The 7,442-nt window shown below is 44.9% G+C and overlaps 1 long non-coding RNA gene across 1 annotated transcript; it reads right to left on the bottom strand.

Moving 5' to 3' along the window:
• Window positions 1-1,192: 1,192 nt before the first annotated feature.
• Window positions 1,193-2,050, bottom strand: LOC112550911. The gene is made up of 3 exons (XR_003094981.1): window positions 1,744-2,050; window positions 1,578-1,655; window positions 1,193-1,423 (listed from the first exon to the last, which is right to left on the bottom strand). It is a non-coding gene; the product is annotated as an uncharacterized LOC112550911 (long non-coding RNA).
• Window positions 2,051-7,442: the final 5,392 nt, after the last annotated feature.

Genomic DNA, 7,442 nt, shown 5'->3' with positions numbered 1-7,442 from the left:
TGAGCAGTTATTACATGGACAAAGCAACCTCATCACATCACCCCCATGAGGAACTGTCCAGACATGACCAGATACCCCCTCTCCAAACTCCAGCCGTGGTTCTGCTCCTCCTCTGCAGGTGCAAACCTGTTTTGCCCTGCAAACATCTGCCTGCACACTTGAACTGACCACTCTTCCAATGCAGCAGCTGGTAGACACCTTCAAACCCCAGTACCCTCTGTGGACTATTGTGGGTGCTGAGCTAAAGTCACACAGTCATCTATATTAGTTATTGAGCATGGGATTTAGGGGAACCACAGGCCTCAAATGCTGGAGCCTGCGAGGGGAAGAGGAACTGTGGGGAAAGAAAAAAACCCTGGGCATAGTGCTTTTTTAAAACATGGCCTTGGCTAATTAGCAGCTCCTGCTTAGCTGAGACTGATTTAATGAGGACATAGCAATACCTAGCGTAGAAGAAGGCGGTATTACAATTTTCTTGAATTTGGATGAAAAGAAGTTCTTTCTGAATACACTTTATTCTGGAGAGGGCAGATTACCCAGGGCTGCCTTGAGAGTGCTGCTCCTCATCTCCCCCAACTTCTCCCTGTCCTTTGAGAAGGCTGAGAGGAGAGATATGGCAAGGGAGGACAAAGCAATCCTGAGAAAAGTGATGAGCTCTCTTGGGGGGTGGGGGGGGAAGGAGTGGGTGGCTCCAAAAGGTGCTGCATGCAGGATTTTGTAAAGCAAACATTGCTTTATAAAGAAAGCCTTGAAAAAAAATCATTTTTATATCACACCTCCCATAACAGTAAAAAGAAAAAAAGAAACTATTTGCCTGCCTGCAAAGAAAAAAGGAGTTTCCAGGTGTTAACCCCACCCCCTCAACAACCATATCATATGCATTTTAAAGGCTTACTAAATTGTCTTGAAAGACTTGTTAAAGGCTAAGGGCCCTGAGTGGGGTTATTTAGTCTTTTTTCTTACAAGACATCTGGCTGGACTGCACCCTTAAGAAGTCCACCCTGCAACTCTTTACAAGTCTTTCCAGTAATGCCATGTCTAAAAACCTCCCAGGCACACCATCCCCACCCCTGAGGTGGGTGAAGTCTCTGAAAACAAACCCAACCATCCCAAAGAAAATATGACACATCTATTATATGAAGCAAAAACTTTACTGAACTGAAAATGAATAACTGTATACAAAATTGACAATATTAAAATAAAATGAATACAAAATGTAACAAAAATAAACAAAAGGTCAAGACTTTTGTCCTTCTTAGCAAAAATAACTATATAACTATATACAAAAACATTCACATGCACACATACAATATAAAAATAAAAATGTGAAAAGAATAAAAACGTTTTTTTCAGTATCCACTGGTGTGTGACTCTTCACTGGCCTGTTGGCTTGTCCCCGGTGAGTTCTACCCATGAAAGTTTTCTGTGGGGAGGGAGGAAAGGGAAGAAGAGGAAGAGGAGGGGAGCTTGGCGCACAGTAAAAAACCCCAGACTTTTGCCACCCCCCCACACACACACACTTACACACACACACACGAACACATGCATGTGTTCACAAAGTTGGTGGGACATATTACCTAAATATCACCTGGGACACTGCATACCCCTGGTGTCGAGTCTGGCAGGCAGCATCCTGCTGCCCTTGGACCATGGCTCTGGGTGGAAGGTTGCGATATTGAAGGAAGTCATGTAACCACTCACCCCCTTCCCTCCAAAGTTTAAAACTACTTGCAGAAAACTTACAATTACACTGATGCTGATGCTGCCACGGCCAGCAGGAGCCATGACCACTGCATTGATAGAAAATGAGGGGGAGGAGGGGTGCAGGGCTCACAGCAGGGGGAGGGTACTGGGGGCAGGGCTGGAGGTCTGGAGGGTACATGGGTGGGGGGGAAGATATAGACAGTAGGTGGCAGGGGGGACAACAGTTAAGAGGGGTAGAAAATGATATTATTGCTCTCCCCCATTCTTTCAATCTTTTAAATAAAATAATAATAAAATAAGGATATTTGGTCGGTCTGGTCAACCAAGCAGACACATCCTAACCTGACTGCAGAGGGAGGAGTGGAAAAGGGTGAAAAAGAGCACACAGCGCCACCTACTGGCTAGAGGCTAGAATGCAGCAGCCCCTCGTGGCAAAAGGGATTAATTACGAGTCTTTGGAGTCTGGCTATTTGCACGAACAAAATCCACAGTTGGAGCAGTGTAACAGGAAAGCAACACAAATAAAAGCATCTCTGAGTAGTGTTAGTTTAAAGTGCTAAATGGACTTTAAAGCAGTGGGAAATTCCCGGTCATGCAAACACAAATGCAATTGCATTGATGTAAATGGGAAATTTTGTTTCGTCTACACACAACCTTACATGTTAGGTAAGAATTTTTTCACTGGGAAGGTAGTAAAACACTGGAACAGCTTACCCACAGAGGTTGTGGAATCTTCATCCTTGGAGTTTTTTAAGACCTGGCTAGACAGAGCTTTGGCTGGGATGATTTAGCTGGGGCTAGTCCTGCTTTGAGCAGGGGGGCTGGACTAGATGACTTTCTGAGGTCCCTTCCATCCCTAATTTTCTATGATTCTATGTTACATCTTTTTAGGAACTTGAGCAGGGTGGAATAGGATCCCACTTAGGTGCCTAAGTCCAATTAGACATAGCTTATAGACAACATGCATCTATGCAATAAGATTCTATATAATAATGGATGATAAAAAGGTTTTTGAAGAAACAGAGTAACTAGATTGTAATACCCCCAGGTTATTTCTCCTGTCTGTCCATTCCCAACCTTGAAGATGGACATAAAGAATTAATTTAGAAGCTTTCTGTCCTGTGCTCATGGGCCTTCCCTTCCCAACTGTTGAAAACAAAGTAGAGACAATCGGAGGTGTTTGATTCTGCAAACATTTGTTTCTGAAGTGCTGAACGAGATAACGTTCTGGTAACACATCTCTCCCATAGGCAGTGGGCCAGAGAGAATATCCATCACGAGAATAAAGAAACCATACATCCCCTGACCTCACTTCCAAACCAGAATATCAACCAACATTTTTAACAGTCTCAATGGAGGCAGAGTCTCCATCCCTTTTCTGAAAGACCTTCTCAGCCTTGGAGCTGACTCCTTCTCAGAGCTGAGGCAATAAGCAAGGCAGCATGTCTGTTGCTTATGCAACAGTCTGAACCTGGACCTCAGACTCCAAGACTGTTCATCTGGCGCTTCTTCCAACATTAAATTCACTCATCTCCAAAGAGGTGAAATATTTCTCAGTGTCTTATGCAGAACACACATGAATTGACCAGTTTATGAGAAAGACCTAGCCAAGTCTTTTTTTCACCTTAAAAAAAAGGTAAGGGGAAGGCTTTCCTCTGCAAATCTGCAATTCCTCACAGATGTATTTCTTAAATGGAGCCAGGTGTTTTATTCTTTCAGAAAATCAAAAGTGGGAGACAACTGTATACATTTGCTGTCACTTCTGCACATCTTAGTGTCCTAGGCATCTCAGACCTGTGCAGTTTGATAGGCAGCTTTTGGAAAAGTGAAGGAAAAGGCAGCCTCTTGCTTTTGGAGCAAGTTTGGTTCTTTCTATTGCAGTGCCTCTGCCTCCTCCCCCCCCCCCCCCCCCCCCCCTCCCCCTCCTCTCCCACATGCCATAACAAACTTCCCTCTTTACCGGCAACTAGACAATGCTTTGAAAAGATATGATTTGTCTGGGGTTGATGAACTGCACCAAAGTTCTGTTAATTAGAGCTACAAATAAAAAGAGGCAGAGGGTGAAGCATGTGGCAGACCACTAGGGGGAGCTCCTGTGTTGAGACACCCGCCCCACTGCACCCAACCACCTTCAAGGCTCTGAGTGCCTCCCTAGGCGTGCCTCAAATCTGGCCGACCCCCTTCCTGGAGCACACCTGCTAGCCTGGGGGTAACGCTGCCACCTCCCAGAGTCTGGACTGATCCTGGACCTGTGGCCTCCAGGAAACACAGGCCTAGTAGTCCTTGAGGGTACTTGACCCACTACAAGAAGTTGGGGTGCTTCCCTCAGTCTGAAGGACAAATAATGGTCTCCTTTAGTCAACTGAACCAAGGGGACCCAAGGCATAATTTAGATCCTCTCCCAATAAGTCTCCCATTGGGAGAGAAGCTGGGGTTACTTAAGGTCAAGTGCCCTGGGGTTCATCAGGGTCACCAGGGCTTGGGGTTACTTAGGGTTAATGTGCCCCAGGGTTACTCAGGGTGACCTGGTGCCAGGGTGGAAGCAAGGGGAAAAGCACAATGGCAAGGAGAAGACAGTCAGGAAAAGAGAAAGGCAGATATCTGGGAAATGGGGGCTGGAAACTGAGAGGCAGAAAGCTGGGAGATTGGAAGCAGATAAGTGGTAGCAAGGAGGAGATGGCCAGGAGACAAAGAGGCAGAAAGCTAGGAGATTGGGGCTGGAAACTGGGAGGAAGAAAGCTGGGAGATAGCCAGGAAATCAAGGAGGAGGGTCTGGAGGTCAATAAGACAAAAACTTAACTCAGGGTTTCAAAATAACAGGTTTATTAAACAGGCAACACATTACACAGCCCCATGAAGTTATTGGTTCCTACACACACACACACACACACACACACACAATGGTAGCAGGAGAGAAAACAGCTTGGTGAAGGGATTGAAGTCAAGGTTTGTAAGGACAGAGTCCAGGTCCTTTGCTTGGGAAAGGAAGATGGGTGATAGCTACCTATCCTGGGCTGTGAGTTAATCCTTGATGGCCAGTTGGGGTCTTCTCCAGCAAGGTGTTGTCCAGAGGTGGTCCCTGGCAGGGTTTCTGGGTGGATAGTTCAGATGGAGAGGGCATCCCACTGGGTCTGTCTTTACTACCCATTTTTATAGGGGCAGACCTTCTATGACCCTAGTGGTAGGAGCATGCCCAGGCAAGGGTCAGCCCTGGTGTACTGAGCATGTGGACTCCAGGCAAGGACGTGCAGTTCCAGGTGTCTGTGTTGCAATAGTAGATTGGCTGATTTCTGTAGGGTCTTTGTGTTTCAAATGCTGGGTCCATGGTTCCTGGGTGAATCAATGGAAGGCAATGGTCCAGTTGTTGAGCTGATGGCCCAGTCATTGAATTGATTATTCAGTAGAGGCCTGCTATCATTCTATCTCAAGCATCCTCATTCATCCCCATTCATTCAGGAATCAATTTACATGAGACTGGTTACACATGAGTCATAGGTAATACCCGGGAAGAGGGCACAAGATGGAGGTTTGACATTCAAAATGGAAACTTGACATAACTTGACATTACTTGTGCTAACTTACACATGTAGGCCTAAATCATATAGTATCAATTTAAAAAACAGTAAAAATCAGTAAAACAGTAATCACACAGTAAAAATCAATATAAACATAAAAGTATACAATATAAAACAGTGGATCAAAGAAGGAGAGAGAGAAAAGGAAAAAAACTTGCTACAAAAATGCTAAAGCTTATCCTATGTCTTAGCTTACTCATACTTATCTAAAGGGAATAGAGAGGAAGAGAAAAAGTCAGAAATAGTTGGGGAAGGGAGGGAATGTATTAAAAAAAAAAAAGAAAGAAAATCTGGGGGTTTTGCCACACGTTCACTCAGTAATCCATGGAAAGCCATTGAATCTCTATTGCAATACTTCAACAAGACTCCAGGTGCTAATCTTGGAAATTTTTATTGGTGATTTAATTCCAGGTTCAGATTAATGAAAAATACAATTTTTTTGGATTCCCTGTGCTCCCATGCACTTCATGGCAAAGGTCAAATTGTTATGGGTCAGGCAATCCAAGACTCAAGTTAATTAAAATTACTTTTTGTTGGACTGGGTTTTTGGTTTGGCAGGGCTAGGGAGGCAGATTAGGAGTGAGGGGGACTGGCAGGCCTGGGAGGGTAGGGATAGCATGGACGGTAAATGTAACTTGGGTGGTACTCAGATGAGGTACCCCCTCTCCAATTAAAGGGATTTAGCAGGTGTTAGTGTGCTACGGGAGGGGTAGCTGCTTATGGGGGAGCAGCTCTCTTATCCCAAATACAGTAGAGCCAAGACCAATTAGAACTTAACCATTGTAGCAAAACCCCCAGTTTTTCTTTTTTTTAATTTAAAAATACATTCCATCCCCTTCCCCTAACCATTTCTGACTTTCTTTCTGCCCTCTCTATCCCTTATAAGTGATTATAAGTAATACTAGGTAAGCTAAGTTCTTGTATACTATTATTGTAATAAGCCCCTTTTTATATTGTAAATAGTGTTCTATTATGTTTGTATTGATTTTACTGTTTTATATTGTATTATATTGTATTCCTATCATTTTTTGCATTGATTTTTATTGTTGCATATTAAATTTATATAATTTAGACCTAGGTCTGTAAAATAATGTCAAGTAATGTCAAGTTTCTATCTTGTATGTCAAGCCTCCATCTTGTGCCCCCTGATGTTGTAACCTATGACTATGACTCAGTCTGACCTCCATCCTTGGCACAGTCTCACCTCCATCCTTGGCAAAATCTTTGAAAAAATTATCAAGGCTCACATTTGCGAGAGCCCAGCAGGACAAGTTATGGTGAGGGGAAACCAGCACGGATTCGTAGCAGGCAGATCATGCCTGACTAATCTAGTCTCTTTTTATGACCAGGTTACAAAACGCCTGGACACAGGAGGAGGGGTGGATGTTGTATACTTAGACTTCAGGAAGGCCTTCAATACAGTATCCCACCCCATACTGGTGAACAAGTTAAGAGGCTGTGACGTGGATGACTACACAGTCCGGTGGGTGGCGAATTGGCTGGAGGGTCGCACCCAGAGAGTCATGGTGGATGGGTCAGTTTCGACCTGGAAGGGTGTGGGCAGTGGGGTCCCGCAGGGCTCGGTCCTTGGACCGATACTCTTTAATGTCTTCATCAGCGACTTGGACGAGGGAGTGAAATGTACTCTGTCTAAGTCTGCAGATGACACAAAGCTATGGGGAGAAGTGGACACGCCGGAGGGCAGGGAACAACTACAAGCAGATCTGGACAGGTTGGACAAGTGGGCACAAAACAACAGAATGCAGTTCAACAAGGAGAAATGCAAAGTGCTGCACCTAGGGAGGAAAAATGTCCAGCACACCTACAGCCTAGGGAATGACCTGCTGGGTGGCACGGAAGTGGAAAGGGATCTTGGAGTCCTAGTGGACTCCAAGATGAACATGAATCAGCAGTAGGCATCTGACGAAGCCATCAGAAAAGCCAATGGCACTTTATCGTGCATCAACAGATGAATGACAAATAGGTCCAAGGAGGTGATACTTCCCCTCTATCGGGCACTGGTCAGACCGCAGTTGGAGTACTGCGTGCAATTCTGGGCACCGCACTTCAAGAGGGATGCGGATAACCTGGAGAGGGTTCAGAGAAGGGCCACTCGTATGGTTAAGGACCTACAGACCAAGCCCTACGAGGAGAGACTAGAGA

Source organism: Alligator sinensis, unplaced genomic scaffold (assembly GCF_000455745.1).
Source record: "Alligator sinensis unplaced genomic scaffold, ASM45574v1 scaffold879_1, whole genome shotgun sequence".
In the NCBI taxonomy this organism is placed as follows: Eukaryota; Metazoa; Chordata; order Crocodylia; family Alligatoridae; genus Alligator; species Alligator sinensis.
The sequence above is the reverse complement of the archived record's forward strand: the minus strand, read 5'-3'. Positions and strand labels throughout refer to the sequence as shown.